Source organism: Stenella coeruleoalba, assembly GCF_951394435.1.
Source record: "Stenella coeruleoalba genome assembly, chromosome: 7".
Lineage (NCBI taxonomy): Eukaryota > Metazoa > Chordata > Mammalia > Artiodactyla > Delphinidae > Stenella > Stenella coeruleoalba.
In genome coordinates, this window is record NC_137153.1 from 63273599 (window position 1) to 63289719 (window position 16121).

Consider the following 16121-nt stretch of genomic DNA (forward strand, 5'->3'; position numbering starts at 1 on the left):
CGTGAGCCATGGCCGCTGAGCCTGCACGTCCGGAGCCTGTGCTCCGCAATGGGAGAGGCCACAACGGTGAGAGGCCCGCATACCGCAAAAAAAAAAAAAAAAAAAAGTTCAGAGGACAGTGCAATTAAGAGTGAGAGTATGGAAAGAAAAAGACTCAAAATAGGGTTTCGAGCAGACAGAGAAAATGGGATCAAGAGAGCTAACATATTGTAATTTGAAGTGGTAATGATAGTTCTTAGAATATAAGCAAACTGATCTCATAACCTAGCAGTGGAATGGTCTCTTTAGTCATATCAATCAGCATAAAGATTGAAGATATATGAGGCGCATATGGAGACTGCTGAAACATTCACAATTTTTTAGCAGCAGGAAGGGAAATTAATAAGCAGTGAAATAGAATGTTTTGTTTGTTTGTTTGTTTTCCAATGACTTACCCCTGGATTGGTTAACCAAGAGAAATCAGTTACCTGAGTCATGCATATTTGCATAAGTAGACAGGTAATAGTGAATTCTTATTAAACAATTTATGCAAATTTTAAAAATCAACTTACTTATAAATATGGATTTTTATTGTAAGTCTTTACATTGCATTTTGGATTACTGTACAGTTTGATTAGTAAAGTTATTCAGCAATATCAAAATCATTTCACTGCCCAGGTTTGTGAGCTGAATTATGATACGTTGAATTGGGATTTTAATTAAATGAATTGTTCTTAGAATAGAGCACATATCACTTTATTTTTATTATTGCAGTTAATAATTTCATAAATGCAGAGAGAATGGGCTATATAAAAATTGACTGCATTTTCAGATTTTATATGTGGGCAAAGAAACCCCATGAATTTAGCATTGCCTTTATTAAATATATAAAGATTTTATGTTTCTAATAAGAAAAGGACAATGGGTAGCCATGAAGTCAGTAGTAGTTCTAGGAATTCAATGGATCATCCTAACCCATCTTGTTAGAAACAGCTTTGCAATATATGCTGATAACTCTTGTCTTCCTCCTTTCCCTCTTTATTCCTTGGGGGTGCCTAATAATGATCTCATCTAAATCCAATCTAAATCCTTGTTTAAAATGAACATTGGACAAAAGAGATAGCACTTTGTGAATAGCTCAATCATATGTACACTTTTCTTCTTCCTCACTGGATTTTTTTATTCCTAGCCCATAAATTATGTCTTTTTTGTGTTGTATCAGGAGTATCTATCAAAATGTTTGACACATAGGAGATACTGAATACAAGCTTTTTGAATGGCTTAATGAATAGTTGGAAGAGTAACTGGATGAATAAAAAGCAGAGCAAGGAGCGTCCGGAGCCTGTGCTCCGCAACGGGAGAGGCCACAACAGTGAGAGGCCAGCGTACCGCAAAAAAAAAATAAATAAATAAATAAAGCAGAGCAAGGAGAATATCAGTAAAATGCCTAATTTCTAGCCAGAATGATCAGGAAAAATTAACAGAAGACACAAATTACCAATATCAGGAATAAAGGATACCACTACAGATCCTACAGACATTAAAAGGATATTAAATGGTATTATGAATAATGTTAGGCTAATAAATTCCATAGCTTATTTGAACTGTGCAAATTCCTTGAAAGGTAAAAGCTACCTAAAGCTCAGTAAAGAAAAAATTGATAACCGGAATAGTGCCAGCTCTGGTAAAGAAAACCTCAGACCTAAATGGCCTCACTGATTAATTATATCAAACATTTAAGGGAAGAAATAATACCAAGTCTTTACTAATATTCTTTACGATATTCCTAGTGAATATAAATGCAAAAGTTCTTAACAAAATTTTAGCAAACCAAGCCCAACAGTGTATAAAAATGGCAGTACTTTATAACCAAGTGAGGTTTATCTCAATAATGCAAGACTTTAAATATTTAAAGTCAATCATTCTAACTTATATCAAAAAACTGAAATAAAATATGTATAATCATCTCAGAAGATGCAGAACTTTTTTTGACAAAATTCAATATCTAGTCCTGATAAAAACTCTCAGCGCATTAGGAGAAGAGAACTTCTTGAAACTGAGAAAAGTCATCTATAAAAACTTACTGCCATCACACTTAAAGCTGAAAGACTGTATACTTTCAACCTAAGATTCAAATTAAAGCAAAGATGTCTTTTCTTACCATTCTTATTCATAGCTGAAAATGAGATCCTACCCAGTGCAATAAGGCAAGAAGATAAATAAATAGAAAGAAAACAAATTGGAAAAGGAGAAATAAGACTTTTTATTTGCAGGTTACATAATGTTCTACTTAGAAAATCCCCTCCCCTGAAAAAATACCAAAAAATGCTATTAGGTCTAATAGGTAAGTTTAGCAATGTCACAGGATACAAGGTCAGTATACGAAAATTAATTATATCTTTACATACTAGCAATTAACCACTGAAAATAAAATTTTAAAACTGTCAATTACATTAGTGATTAAAACACATTAGAAATACATGTAATCCTTGGGTATAAACTTAATAAATTATGTCCAAGATCAAGATGCTAAAATTTTATCTTGAAATCAAAATACACCTAAATAAATGGAGAAACATACTATGTTCAGGGATTGAAATAACCAATATAATTGAGATGTCACTTCTCCCTAAATTGATCTATAAATTCAATGCAATTCTGATGATAATTCTAGCAGTTTTTTTAAAATCAACAAATGAATTCTAAAATTCATATGGAGACTCAAATATATTAAAATAGCCTTAACAATTTTGGGGAAAAGAAAGAATAATTTGAGGAATTACACTACCTGATTTCAAGACTTAGTATGATGCAGCACAAATCAAGTCAGTGTGGTATTAACAAAAAGATATAGACATATAGGACAACTGAACAGAATGGGCCATCCAGAAATAGACCCACAGGCATATGGTCATTTAATTTTGACAAAGGTGACAAAACTCCCATAAAGAATTTTTTTCAAGAAATGGTACCAAACTCTTGAATATCTATATGTCAAAAGCCCCCCCCCAATTTATATCTCATAACAGATAAAAAGAAAAAAAAATAACATGGATCATATACCTAAATGGAAAGCCTCAATTTTTATTAAACTTCTGGAAGAAAATATAGGGGAAGATCTTAGTGTCCTTGGGTTAAGTGAATATTTCTTAAGTAGTACACCAAAAGAATGGCCCAGTAAAGAAAAATAAATAAATTGGACTTCATCAAAATAAAGAACTTTTGCTATTTGAAAAACACTGTTAAGAGAATGCAAGGACAAAACTAAAATATATTTGGAAATTACATATATGTTAAATGGCTTGTAAACAATATATATGGAAAAACTCTCAAAACTTAATAAGAAAAAATGATCCAATTAAACATGGGCAAAATGTTTGAACAGGCAATAAAGTTATACAAATGACATATAAACTCATTTTAAAAAATGATGCACCAGATCATTAGGCAAATGCAAAGTAAAACCTCAATGAGATAACTACACAGAATTAGAAGAATGACTATATTAAAACAAAAAAGAAGGTTATCATCAAATGCTGCCAGTAGGAATTCTCATGCTCTGCTAGTGGAAATGCAAAAATTTATAGCCACTTTGGGGAGTAGTTGGGGAGTTCCTTTCTAAGTTGAACATAAACTTACCATACCATACAAGAATCCCAGTCCTAGGTGTTTTTCTGAGGGAAATAAAAATATATTCACAAAAACATATATGCAAATTTTATAGCAGCTTTAGTCATAAATGCCCCAAATTGGAAACAACCCAAACATCCTTTTGCTGGTATCTGGATAAGTAAACTGTGATATATCCATAGAACAGAATACTACAAGGTACTGATAGACACAACAGCAGAGGTGGATTTCAAATGCATTGTGTTAAGTGAAAGAAGGCTGTATATTGTAAGACTCTGGAAGAGGTAAAACCATAGTGACAGAAAATGGACTAGTGGTTACCTGGGCCTAGGGATGAGGAGAGGAGTTGACTACAAACAACTTCAGAGGTAAATTTTGGGGGTATTGGGTCAGTTTATATCTTGATGGTGGTGGTAGTTCCACAGCTATATGAATTTATCAAAACTGTCAATATTTTACATTAGAAATGGTGAACTTTATTTAAATTAAACCTTAATTTCAATAAGAAATAAAGAAAAGTTACCAAGAAGGTTCATAAATTATACACATATACACAAATATTACATTTGCACAGCCAAGTTTGATTAATTGGATAAGTTTACAGCCACAGCCCACATAGTATTGAAGAGTGAGTGACATCAAATTAAGCTTTTAAACTGATCACTTCTGTGTTCAGAAGCAAATTTTAAAAAATATTGTTTTAAGTACAGACAGTCAACAGGTTACGATGGTCTGACCTAATTTTTTGAATTTATTATGGTGCAAAAGTGATACACATTCAGTAGAAACTGTACTTCATATTTTGATTTTGATCTTTTCTCAGACTAGAGATATGTGGGAGATGCTCTCTCATGATGCTGGGCAGTGGCAGGGAGCTGCAGCTCCCAGTTAACCCCTTGATCACAAGTGGAAACAAACTATAGACTTACACCATTCTGTGCCACTACAACCATTGTGTTTTTTACTTTCAGTACAGTATTCAATACATTACACAAATTCAATACTTTATTGTAAAATAAGCTTTGTGTTAGATGACTTTACCCTGCTGTAGGCTAATATAAGGGTTCTTTGACTACATTTAAGGTAGGCTAGGCTAAGCTATGATGTTTGGTAGGTTATATATATTTAAATGCATTTTCGCCTTAATGACATTTTCAATTTACAATGGATTTATCAGGATATAACCCCATTGGAAACTGAGAAAGAGCTGTAATTTCTTTGATCATTATATTTAATGATACATATGTATATACCATATATGTATATCATTTATTTTGTTGTTGGCTAGTTAAAACACATAGAAAAAAAAGCAAACTTAAAACTTGGAAGAAAATGTAGGCCAATAATGTAGTCCAATAAAATTTTTATTAGACTTTATGAATATGTTGACTGACTTTTCTTTTAAACAAATTATCCGACCACCCACAGTCAATGTTCAGAGGGATCCCAAATCGTGTTTTCTAATGAATACCTTATATTCCATTATGTTGATTTATCAAGATTTATTTAACCATTTTCTACGGGTAAACATTTATGTTGGTTTTCAGTTCCTTAGTATTACAAATAATTTTTGAGAATGTCTTTGAGCACAAATTTGTGAATTTCTCTGTTTTTTTTTTAATTGAAGTATAGTTAATTTACAACATTGTATTAGTTTCAAGTGTACAGCAAAGTAATTATCTGAAAATAGTCTTTTTTTTGGATTAATTTTCATTATAGGTTATTATAAGATATTGTGTATAGTTCACTGTGCTATACAGTAGGTCCTTGTTGGTTATCTATTTATACATAGTAGTATGTATATTAATCTCAAACTCCTAATTTATCTAACTTCCCCTAATCCCACTATCCCCTTTGGTAACTGTAAGTTTGTTTTCTATGTCTGTGAGTCTATTTCTGTTTTGTAAATAAGTTCATTTGTATCATTTTTTTTAAGATTCCACCTATAAGTGATATCATATAATATTTGTCTTTCTCTAACTTACTTTACTTAGTATAATAATCTCTAGGTCCATCCATGTTGCTGCAAATGACACTATTTCATTCTTTTGTATGACTGAGTAGTATTCCATTGTATACATATACCACATCTTTATCCATTCATCCGTCAATGGACATTTAGGTTGTTTCCATGTCTTGGCTATTGTAAATAGTGCTGCTATGAATATTGGGGTCCATGTATCTTTTTGAATTAGAGTTTTCTTCAGATCTATGCCCAGGAGTGGGATTGCTGGATCATATGGTAACTCTGTTTTTAATTTTTTTAAGGAACCTCCATACTGTTCTCCACAGTGGCTGTACAATTTACATTCCCACCAACAGTGTAGGAGGGTTCCCTTTTCACCACACCCTCTCCACTGTTTATTATTTGTAGGTTTTTTAATGATGGCCATTGTGACTGGTGTGAGGTGATATCTTATTGTAGTTTTGATTTTCATTTCCCTAAAAATTTGCGACATTGGGCATCTTTTCATGTGCCTATTGGCCATCTGTATGTCTTCTTTGGAGAAGTGTCTATTGAAGTCTTCTGTCCATTTTTTGATTGGGTTCTTTGTTTGTCTGTTTTTTGACATTAAGCTGCATGAACTGTTTGTATATTTTGGAAACTAATCCCTTGCCAGTAGCATTGTTTGCCATTATTTTCTCCCAGACCATAGGTTGTCTTTTCATTTTGTTTATGGTTTCCTTTGCTGTGCAAAGGTTTTAATTTAAATTCAGTCCTGTTTGTTTATTTTTGGTTTTATTTCTATTACTCTAGGAGACAGTCCCCAAAAATTATTGCTGTGATTTATGTCAAAGAGTGTTCTGCCTATGCTTTCCTCTAGGAGTTTGATAGTGTCTTACATTTAGGTCTTTAATCCATTTTGAGTTTATTTTTGTATATGGTGTGGGAGAATGTTCTAATTTCATTCCTTTACGTGTAGCTGTCTAGTTTTCCCAGAACTACTTATTGAAGAGACTGTCTTTTCTCCATAACATATTATTGCCTCCTTTGTCATAGATTAATTGACCATAAACTTGTGGGTTTATTTCTGGGCTTTCTATCCTGTTCCATTGATCTATATAGCAGTTTTTGTGCCATACTGTTTTGATGACTATAGCTTTGTAATATAGTCTGAAGTCAGGGAGCCTGATTCATCCAGCTCCTTTTTTTCTTTCTCAAGATTGCTTTGAGTATTTGGGATCTTTTGTGTTTTAAAATTGTTCTAGTTCTGTGAAAAAATGCCATTGGTAATTTGATAGGGATTGCATTGAATCTGTAGATTGCATTGGGTAGTATGGTCATTTTAACAATATTCGTTCTTCCAATCCAAGAATAAGGTATATCTTTCCATCTCTTTGTGTTGTCTTCAGTTTATTTCATCAGCATCTTATAGTTTTCAAAATACAGGTCTTTTGCCTCCTTAGGTAGGTTTTATTCCTAGGTATTTTATTCTTTATGATGGAATGATAATTGAGATTGTTTCCTTAATTTCTCTTTCTGATAGTTCATTGTTAGTGTATAGAAATGCAACAGATTTCTGAACATTAATTTTATATCCAGTAACCTTATTGAATTCATTGATGAGCTCTAGTAGCTTTCTGGTAGTGTCTTTAGGATTTTCTATGTATAGCATCTTATCATCTTGAATTTCTCTATTTCTAAATGCTATAAGGAGGAAAAAATGACATGTGAAATTTGTGTTGCAATGTGAATATCCTAGGATAGATAGCTTCATGGCAGTAATATCTAATTTCCCTTTGGTGTCTCTAAATAATAATACAGATATTGCTCCTTACTTGCGCTTGCTACATAGTCATAGGTAGGGATAGCTCTGATTCGTTTGAATGTGATTCACATATTCTCATTCCCTTCTACTATGAATGAAATATTTTACTGAGCCAGCTGTGGGAAGCACACTGAAATCCCATTAATTTATTGTGAAACCATACATCTGTCCTCACATACCACACTATCTCTGTTACTATTCAGCCTTAGTGGTTTATTGGAAAACTAAACGAGCCTTAGTGGTTTATTGAAAAACTAAATGTAGTCCTGATTTTCACAAGGGTATATTCAATAAAGAATGCGTTTTTGTTTTGTTTTGTTTTGTTTGCGATACATGGGCCTCTCACTGTTGTGGCCTCTCGCGTTGCGGAGCACAGGCTCCGGTCGCTCAGTCTCAGCGGCCATGGCTCACAGGCCCAGCCACTCCGCGGCATGTGGGATCTTCCCAGACTGGGGCATGAACTCGTGTCCCCTGCATCGGCAGGCAGACTCTCAACCACTGTGCCACCAGGGAAGGCCAAGAATGTGTATTTTATTGTATCTAATGTAGTGGTGCTCAAACCTGGCTGCACATTGTAGATACCTGAGGAGATTTAAAATATACTACTGAGGACTGGTTCCTACCCTAGAGGTTGTGATTAAATTGACCTGGGTGTGGCCTGGGCATCAGAGGTATTAAAAGCTCCTCTGGTGATCCTAGAGTGCAGGCAAGGTTGAGACCACTAGACTAATGCATATTTTACAACACAATATTTGATAAATAATAAGCTCATTAAATAATGCCTATTTATTGTGATTATTATTAACAACAGTATTTTGATCTCTCCATTTAATCAATATCCTATGCTATTCTTTTTTTTCCCAATCTTTCTGTGATGTGATACACAGAATACAGTGATGCAATTTTTTAATTGAAATATGAAATCTGAGAGCTGCCTAATCAGATCAAAGAGTTGAAGTTCTGTGTCCATTCGCACACTCATTTTCTAGACAATAATCTCATTGAAGAAAGGAACTGTGTCCCTGTGTCCTCAACACTTAGGAAGCATAATGCCAGATACAGATTATGTTGAACAAATGAGTAGATCTATGCATTTCTCATAAGTAAGAAAATAGATGTACAGTAGACAGAAACAACCTGTGAATGTGTCATTCTTTTCCTGTAAGTTACTGAGAACTACTGGAGCAGGAGCAGGAATATAAGCAATACCATCTTTGACTTTGACTTTTTTTCCACATTGTACAGTTGTCTCATATTTATGCATATTCCTTTCTCTTCAGAGTTAAAAATAAAGGCAAGTGATTGGGGTGGGATATAATAACTTTAGTTCTAGGAACTACTGTCTGTCTCTTGATTTCACGTAACTCTGAAGAAATTTTGGGTCAAAGCCTTTGACCATACACTTTAATATTTCTAATGAGCTCAGGACTTACTAACACTATATTAAAATATGCAAAGTAAAATGTAGCTTTTAAATGTCTAAAACTCATCTTCTTCCTAGACCTTTCTTTTTTTTTTTAAGTTTTTTTTTTGATGTGGACTATTTTTTTTTAATTAATTGATTGATTTTTATATTTATTTCTGGCTGTGTTGGGTCTTCGTTTCTGTGCGAGGGCTTTCTCTACTTGCAGCAAGCGGGGGCCACTCTTTATGGTGGTGTGCGGGCCTCTCACTATCGCGGCCTCTCTTGTTGTGGAGCACAGACTCCAGATGCACAGGCTCAGTAGTTGTGGCTCACGGGCCCAGTTGCTCCGTGGCATGTGGGATCTTCCCAGACAAGGGCTCGAACCCGTGTCCCCTGCATTGGCAGGCAGATTCTCAACCACTGAGCTACCAGGGAAGCCCTAGACCTTTCTTTTGACAGAGAAAAATTAAAGTTAGGCTAACAGAACTTATAAATAAAGCTCTGTCTTACTTTTATAAACCTAAGCATTTCACTACGTAGCTCAGTCTCTTAGAATTAAATTTTTATTAGTTAGATATTCTCCTCCTCCTATGTTCCTCTTTGAGGTGGCTTCTGAGTATATAGGCAGTGTGCTTTCTACTTCCTGCACACCATGGCAGAAGGATAGAAAAGGTACACCTCCACCTGGAATCTTTTGGATCCTTCCTGGCATTGGCTGTAAGTAGTCAGGTATGCTCCTATATTTGTGACTGTGACAATGTTTATGGTCCCATTTTGCCACTGAGTACAAAAATTCCCTTGGCTGTGGTTCCAGTCATTTGTTTTCAGACTCAAAGTCACCACCCACATCTTTGAACCCCGGATCTCTGCTTGCAGCTGGCTCTGTCAGCAGCACCTTCATACTACCAATGCTCTTGGGCTTCCCCAAATATACTAGATACTTGTCAAGACTTCCCAACCCTCTCAAAGCCTTGCTCCAAGATGAGTATGGGGAGGAGGATGGTAACTATAACTTTAGAGTCTCAAACATTCAACTTCATAAGTCTCTCCTTTTCCTCCCACAGCATAACTAAGCTTGGAGGGTGAAGGATTTTTAATGCTTAACTTCTTATCCTGACTTTTCTCTACCCACTTAATCAGGGCTACATTGGTCTAGCTCTAGATATTCTACGCTAATAGACTTTAGAAATCCTCCCCCTTACACCTCATAAAAATCTAACTTTGAGACTACTTATTTTCTAGAGGTACAAAATTTATCTGTGATCATTAACTTCTGGGAAAGACTTGACTTATCCTTCTCTGAGGTCCTAATGCCAACCTCTTCCAGGAATGGCCAGTATCAGAGTAAATATCATTGTCTGAAATCATTTCATATATTTCTCTATTTATTAGTTGTTTCTCTCCCCCACAAGTTATAGGTTAAAATAAGACAGATATTTTTTTTTGGTTTTAGTAAACAATTACGTAGAAGAGTGATTTTTTGCAATAGACAGTATCATTAAACTATTTTTTGAGTTTATGTATGTATGTATGGATAGGTGGCTAGAAGGATGGGTGGGTGACTGTATGTCTGCGTGTGTGTATAGATTGCTGTATAAGTGTATATATGGATGAATTCATTAATTAACTTTTCAGCTTTGGACTGAGAGGAATCTAAGAAAACATGATATAAGGAGAGAATGAAATGGAATAGAATGCATATACCAAAAATATCATCTCTGTGTATTTTATTTGCTAAATAAAATTGTATTGGGGGATATAAAAATATTATAATAGTTATATCTGGTGGGATGTTGAATAATTTTTATTTGATCATTAAGTTTATATCCACTTTACAGATTCTCCTACCATGATCATATTTTAAGTATAACAGAAAAAAAGCAAAACATATTTTATTATAAATATGGATATACTCTTTTACTTTAATGAGCTTTCATCAAGAAATCGAAGTGGTCCTAAATGAATTCCTCTGGAAGTGAAAATGTTAATCACTGACAGTGTCTTAATATAACAGTTTTCAAAATATGACTTAAGCCCTTTAATGTTTCTTGTGATAGGGTAAGATCTGTAGACATTTTTTTTTGGAAGATAAAATGTATGTAGGGTAGAAAATAAATATTATTAAAATATGTGTCTATTTTTCTACTCTCTTTTGATCAAGGAGGGTATTTCTACTTTTCTGTTTTTATCAGAGATGGACTAACTAGTCTTATTATGTATTTTTCTTGTTATTTTAGTTGTAACAAAGTGCTATAGGTTAAGACACTGATTTTTTTTTCTTGCTAACGAAAGGGAAAAAATTATGATTATCCCAGAAATGTATAACCACATGCCAAATTTCACCCTGAAGTGAATTTTTTGTGAGCATACTGTAATCTGTTAGAGAAAGAGATTTGTCATGGGGTTGCTGACAGACTGCTCCTGCAGCCATATAGAGACTTCCTTAACTGATTCATTAAATCTAGCAAAATTAGGCCCATGTCTTTTTACAAATCAAATTCTTCCTCTCCAGTGGAGACAGGTCAAAATATCGAAGATTTCCTGTGCTCTCCAGTAGAAACGAAATAGATGAAGCTGACATCTCCATTGGTTTAGTGAAAGCGTGGCAGCAGAGTGCTGCTGGATGGAGTGCTTTGTCAAAGTGGACTGAGGTCTATTTTTAGACAATGTAGGTTGCCTTTTATATTCATCCTTCCTAATAGTGGGGAGAATGCAGCAAGTTCTTGAGTCCTGAAATAGAAAAAGCAGGAATGAAAGCAGCTCAAATTTGATCAGCCCCTAAGTATACCTTAGTGTCACCAATTCTTTGTCTTTGCTTAGAAATTTTTTACTATTTTCTTCCTTACATTTTGGAGGTTACCATTATCCTTTGTTTAAGATAAATGCAACCCCAGATTGTACACCATTAAGATGACCTGTTTTGTGACCTTGTTGCTTTTTTCCCTTGGAGTTCCAAGTAGCTTGTAGGGAATGCATGTTGGTTTGATTTTTTTTTTTTTTTTTTAATGTATCTATTCTGATAGAGTTAGGTATGTTGTCTTGAGGAGATTTTAAAACTGTTAAAAATTACACTGCAATTTGATCATATACTAATTTGTATTTAAAGGCAGAAGCATTTTAGGATGTGCACAATCAATATGGCTAGATTAGTCTTGCCTTTAATAAGGCATATGTTAATTTTGAACCTGTAGATGTATGTGTCATTTTTATGAGCTTTTGTTGCAGATCTTTTGTTATGTGTTAGAGGGAAAACTGGATTCCAGATTGGGACATCAGTATGCTTAAGAATGTACACATTAGAAGGCCTGAGTTCAAGCCCAGTTTACCACTTACTAAATATGTGACCCTTTCAAAGTGATTTGACTTGTCTTTGCTTTGTTTTCCTAATTGGTAGAACAGCAGCAATAATTAACATATACATAAAAGACATTTAAAGCAAGTGCTTACCTCATACCAAACAATAAATGCTCACTTTTTAAATTAAAAAATGAATTTTGTTACTCCACTATGTCAATTAATTAACTTACAGTATGAATTTAATGAAATAATTCTCACATAAAACTTAGTTTCCTATTTCTAAGTAAGCTAGCAGTAGTTTTTTATTATTTTGGAAAATGGCAGAATGTACCACAAAAATAAGACACAATTTATAACTGTAATGATTTCATTCAAAGTATATAAGTAAGTATTTTGAGCAAGAATAAAATGTCATATTCCACTTACAAATCTTCTTCTGTGAGATTTCAGCTAAGTAACTGGATTTACAAATGTGCTTTCTTAATCTGGAATTAAGTTTAAACACAGACATGTAACAGTCACCAATGGTAGCTCATAATAATGGCACATCTATTCACAGATTCAGAAATTAACATGTGCACTATTAAAAACAAGACTAATGCAGTAATACTGATTGTGTGCATTTTAAATTGCAGTTTTTGTCCTACATAAAAGGTGATCTCTTTTTCCTAATACATCTTTATTGAAGATGGAATATAAAATAATGAGGTGATTGTATTAGATTAATTGCTGTATTACAAAGCCCCAAAACACAGTGGCTTAACACAACAATAATTATTATCCTCAGAGATTCTGTGGGTCAAGATTAAGGCATGGCTTAAGTGAGTGGTTCTGCCTCAGAGTCTCTCAAGAGTTTGCAGTCAGTTGTCATCCTGCAGGCTTTTCAGAAGGTGCAGAGTTGTAATTTCAAGGTGTCTCATTCACAGGGCTGGGAAGTTGGTGCTAGTTGTTGGGGGAAGGCCTCAGTTCCTCCCCGGTGTCTCTCCTCACACGTATTCCTGTGCTCATGATCTGGCTGTTGTCTTCCCTCAGGGTAAGTGGTCCAAAAGAGATACTCTATGTGTGTGTATATGCTTATTTTCAAAATTCATATAGTAACACTTCTGCCACATTCTATTCATTAGATTTAGAGACTGACTCCAGCCTACATTTCTGGGTAGTAAAATCGGGGATCAGTCTTCTCTTTTTGAAGGGAGGAGTATCAAGGAAAGTTTGAACATAGTTTAAAATGACCACACTGACCTAACTGGGTTAAATATTGCAAAGAGATTCTTAAATCAGGTTGGTTAAAAAGAGAATTTGTGAAAATATTGGAACACTTTTTAAAGAATGTGGGTTAATTATACAGGGAGGACATAGAATAAAAAAATGTCCCAATGTCTTAAACAACCTTAGAATTCAACAGTGTAACACTTTTAGGTATTGCTACACTATATACAAGTTTAGACAAAACATTACCTAAGTGAAAAAATATATATATATATGTATGTGTATATATATATAAAATATAGCAACACCCCTCTTTTATACTTTCCTGGAATGTATAGGAAAATGTAATTAAATTTGACATCCTTTACTAGCAATAATGGTAACATTACAAGAACTGAATACAGTGATTATGCAAATGCTAATCTTTCCATATTACTCATTTTTCAACTGAAGATTAGTTTAGCATGTATCAGATATATTTCTGAAAATTTGTGTTCTCTGTATAAATATATAAGAATAGGTATATATTAGTTAACTTTGTTACTGTTTATTGTGGTGAATGTATTACTTGTATTTCTACTTACATATCATTTATTTTTGTTATGTTAGGTGTATGATAGTTATTTCCATATAATATTTCATATTACTTATGCTGTATTATACTTTATTAGTTTATGTTATTTTAAGTGATCTATACTATTTATGCACTTACATATTTATATACTGATATATAATGTGCATGAGTACTCTTTAATATTTCATTCTTGTGCTGTAGTCATTTATGTGCCTGCCTTGAAGTTTCTGAAACCATATGTGAGTTAGGGATACTCTGACCCTCAGAGTTAAATATTGTACACAACTTCGGTTTTTCAGGTGTGAGAGTCAGACTCCATGTTCGCTGCATTTTCTGTAATTCCCCAATAACTTTCTTTCTTTACATCTCCTTAGTCTTTCTTATACTTGTGGGAGATTTTTCAGTTCTCTGTGTCATCTGGACGTTCACCGCAGTCCCTCTGGTGATTCCACCCTCTCCCATCCAAACTGTCCTGTACCTTCCATGTTCCAGTTTATCAACTTGACCAACCCTTGGTAGACAGCTGCAATGAAAGCCTCCAATAGCCATGTGCTAGAGACATCAAATTCTTTGCCACATGGACTTCTTCCTGGGCTGCCAGGGTGTCCCCAGACCATGGCAGCTGGCCTCCTCTAGAGCAATTCTTAAGAGAGAGAGAAAATGCCAATGACAGAAACCAGGAGGGCATAAACACCAGGGCATGAACAGCAGGAGGAAGGAATCACTGGGGGCCATCTTAGCAGATGCCGACCACAGTCTGATCTCTGGCCCCAAGGGACCTGGCTCACATGTACAGAATACACTCAATACATTCACCTTCTCTCAAAACTAAAGAGGAAGAAGCATGACTTTCTACAAACCTCCTGCTACAGTTTGGGGTTCCAAGTCCTCTTTCTCTTACTCAGGTACCCCCACCCCGCCACAGACACATTTTCTCTCTAGATCAACCAACACATCACTCCACTTATTTTGAGGATAGTTGAGCCATTCGTGTTATGGATCAGCTGAGGTCTTAACTTCTACTTCAAGTAGACTTAGCAAAATTTTTTTCAACACAGGTAACAATCTTCTTAAGAGCAGTTCCACATCAAGCTATAAAAAGGATTTGTTTCCATCTCAATACATTTGACTCTTCTCATTCCCATGTTTAACATAGTGATCATCATATGACAGGTAAGGGTTTGCTAAATTAAAATAACTAATTGTTTTTAAGAGAGTAATATATACATAAGTATACACACTCTTAAAAGATTTTTATTAAAGCCTGCCCAACAATCATTCAGGGCATATTGAGTCTACATAAAAAAAAATGATGAGAAGCTAGGAAAACTTTTAACCTTAACATTGGTCAATGATACATTAGAATGGAATGGGGCATAGACAACATTTTGTAGCAAGTGTCCTATAATTGCTGAAAAGTCTCATGGAATTTCCATTCTTTTATGTACAGAATATTTCTTTACTTCAATGATCTATTTAAAAAAAGACAACAAATTACAAATGCCTAAGAATTAGCGTTTACCAGTGTTAACTGCTTACCACTAACATAAATATTCTCTGTGATGATTGTTGCCTCAATACTTTTTCTTTACTCTCTTTCATTTAGTCTTTTATCACTACATCGCTTTTAGTGTGTAGTTGACAAGGTGCCAGCCCAGCCTGCAGCAGAATCTTTCCTCATCATCTCTTATTTTTAAATATGGTCTATATGGTTTCAGTCTATTTTCTGATTTTCAGACTATAATTACCTGTATTGTCATGGTTACATGAACTATGCAAATATCCCCCACAAGGTGGGGATGAGAAGGTTGATGATCAGCTATACTTTACTGCATACTAGAGCCAGCATAGCAAAATTGTATAGGAATATATCTTCCATTCCTCCCACTAGCATTGTGCTCTTCTCTGCCCTTCCGCATATAACATCTCTCCTGACATAAACACTTCTATTCAGTTACAGGTCAGATATCCAATTATGAAAGATATTAAGGTAAAGACAATGCCTAATATATCACATCCTTCTTTATATAGAGTTATGAAAGAATGGGATGTGTTTAATGTATAATATAATGACAACCTAAGTATTTGGAAGTCAGTCCTGAATTTCGAGGCAGGAAAGCCTTCCTGGAGTCTCTGAAACATAGCATGCTTTAAAGACTGAAAATAATAGCTAATATTTATTGAGCACTTAACAGTACAGGCTTAATGCTAAGGGTTTAAATGATGTATCTTATTTTATCTTTCAAAAATGCTTTGA

At 34.4% G+C, this 16121-nt stretch overlaps 1 protein-coding gene across 11 annotated transcripts in view; it reads left to right on the forward strand.

Moving 5' to 3' along the window:
• The window catches only part of PTPRD (protein tyrosine phosphatase receptor type D), a 2135645-nt gene that overhangs the window by 451393 nt on the left and 1668131 nt on the right, over positions 1-16121 (forward strand). For 8 of the 11 annotated variants that reach the window (XM_079926376.1, XM_079926379.1, XM_079926370.1 and 5 more), the window contains one exon: positions 13008-13114. The exons of 2 other annotated variants lie outside the window; for them this stretch is intronic. The gene's annotated coding sequence lies outside the window, so the exon portion shown is untranslated. Of the gene's footprint in view, positions 1-12884; positions 13115-16121 lie in introns of those variants that run through there. One more of the 11 variants, XM_079926381.1, reaches the window with a different exon arrangement.